The 2553-nt window shown below is 35.4% G+C and overlaps 1 non-coding gene across 1 annotated transcript; it reads right to left on the bottom strand.

Annotated features, from left to right (window-relative positions):
- Positions 1 to 1791: 1791 nt before the first annotated feature.
- LOC122112971 lies at positions 1792 to 1917 on the bottom strand. Its single transcript, XR_006148343.1, has one exon. It is a non-coding gene; the product is annotated as a small nucleolar RNA SNORA33 (small nucleolar RNA).
- Between the last annotated feature and the right edge of the window lie 636 nt (positions 1918 to 2553).

Genomic DNA, 2553 nt, shown 5'->3' with positions numbered 1-2553 from the left:
GATCCGAGGATCCTGGTTCAAAGCCAGTTCAGGAAGGAAAGTCGGAGAGACTCTTATCTCCAATTAATTACCAGCAAATCAGAAGTAGAGTTGTGGCTCAAAGTGGTAGAGTGCTAGACAGCTTAGAAGCAGTGCTAACCCTCCCATCCCCGAGTTCAAGCCCCATTTCTGAAAAAAAAAAAAAAAAGTAAAAGAAGAAGAAAAAAAACCTAGCTACACCACTCCTGAGTATGTGCCAAAAGGAATTGAAGTCAGCACACATGAAAATACTGATATCCATGTGTGTCACAAGCACTGGTCATGACAGTCAACTCATGGAAGCAGTCTAGGTATCCATCAATGGATTAATAGATAAAGAAAATAGAGTATTTTTGGCCTTAAAATTTAGCATGTTTTTTGACCATAAAAAGAACAAAAATCACATCATTTGGAGGAAAATAGATGGAACTGGATATCATTAGTTTAAATGAACTATGCAAGACTAAGAAAGATAAAATCATCATTAAAAAAAAAAAAGACATGAAAACAGAAAAAGAAGCTATTTGGAAAGAGGAAAAAGACCAGCAGAGAGGGTGGGGGTGGGGACAAGAGAGGGAAAATTGGCGTAGTGGTGAATATGATTGAAGTACATTATATACACATAAGCCTGGCTCTGGTGGCTTATGCCTGTAATCCCTAGCTACTCAGGAGGCTGAGATCTGAGGATGGTGGTTTGAAGCCAGCCTGGAAAAGAAAGTCCTCAAGACTTTTATTTCCAATTAGCCACCAAAACAGCTGGAAGTGGAGCTGTGGCTCAAGGAGTAGAGCATTAAACTGGAGCAGGAAAGGCTGAGGGACATTGCCTATGCCCTGAGTTCAAGCCCCTAGACTGGCATAATTAAAAAAAAAGGAAAAAGAATATATCTTAATGAAACCCACTATTTTTAATCATTAACATATGCTAAATAAAAGAGAAAAAAATCCACCTTTGTCATCTTCACCTTTAAAAAGCAGAAGCCCTCTGTACAGTAGTTTCACAATAAAAAACTTATTTAAAAAAAAAGGAAAAAAAAGCAGATGAAACAGTATTTGTAATTAAAATAATTTCAACAAGAAAAGCACCAGGCCTATTAGGATGCCTTTACAGGCAAATGCTACCAATCACTCAAGGAATAGATACTTTCAATTTAATAATCACACGAACAAAATAATAATTGGTGTGTATGATTTCACACCCTAAAAGCTTTGCCCTTTTCTGCACACATATACATCTCTAGCTAGAGCACTCCATTGGGAAAGTTGTCCGCCAGCCTGCCAGGCTATGCCCTGAACTCCTGGTAAACTCTTATATAGTGCTTTTTAAAAAAAATCTTCCTGGCTTTGTAACTAGGGCTTATCTAATTTTCTATTTCACATTATTTTCTTCTATAGTCAAAGTTTAAAGCGTTGCTTAATTGCTTGGAATGTTAACTCAAATCAAGTTATTTCAATTCAATTAATCAGATTTGATTCTTGCAATTCAGTTCAAGTCAATGCCTCAACTGGTCTATAGCACGCATTGCTCTGCTTTCTTTTATCTGTCAAGCTTTTCTTTTATGATCATGGCAAAAAAGCAGGCAAAACTGCAACGCAGACCTGGAAATGTCCCCACGACCAGTTTAACTTAGGGAAACTGTCAGTCTTGTCTTTCTTTACAAATGTTCAGGGTAGTTTTTTTACATGCAATTTATTAACGTTTTGATGTTTCAGTTAAGTTCTTAGCATTATTTATAGTACTGAAGTCTTACCAAAATGCTTCCCAGCATTAAAATTTGTTGTAGCCACTCTCAGGGACCTTAATGACTTTGATTTCAGGCTTGTACCATGGCATTATTATTACCAGCTTTATTGAAATCTTTTCATAAACCCACTTATGTAAGCAGATCCATTGGCTATCTACCAATGTTGTTTTATAGAATTTTAAAAACTAAAATAATATTATAGGAGTGCCTTAAAAACCATCCCTCTTTCTTAAAATTATACATATCTTCAAATATATTCCAATACAAAATGGTATTTATATTGATTCATTAATATTTTACTTTAAATACTAATGAATCTATTAAGGCATGAATGTTTAGGTCATATGTGTGTATCTGTTTATTGCTTTTTGAGTAGAGCACACAATGGTCAACACAGTTTATTCACTGTTTCTTGAGTCCTAAAATAATTCATGCTGCCCAAATGCTGAATCTTCCCTACTTCCACTCCTATTTTCAATTTCTTGTTCTGTAAGCCTCTCATGTATTATTAATGTGGCTGCTGATAATTTCTTGTCAAACTGATGCACCTGAGACGAGTTTTATTTCAAATTGTGTTCCCTCTGGGAAGTTAAGTTCACCAGAGAACTGACAACAATAAATGATATTCTATTCTCTTTCTTTTTGTAAGCAAAGCATTGTACAGCTTAAGAGTTTTTAAATGTAATTTAGGTCATTGAATCTCTTGTATTTTCACCTGGGAAGATGGGAAGACAAGTGAAATGATCCAGGAAATCTCAGTTTCCTCTTTCCGTTCCAGAATTTGCAATTCTAT

This window comes from Dipodomys spectabilis, unplaced genomic scaffold, assembly GCF_019054845.1.
Source record: "Dipodomys spectabilis isolate Male_0828 unplaced genomic scaffold, ASM1905484v1 ptg000095l, whole genome shotgun sequence".
Lineage (NCBI taxonomy): Eukaryota > Metazoa > Chordata > Mammalia > Rodentia > Heteromyidae > Dipodomys > Dipodomys spectabilis.
The sequence above is the reverse complement of the archived record's forward strand: the minus strand, read 5'-3'. Positions and strand labels throughout refer to the sequence as shown.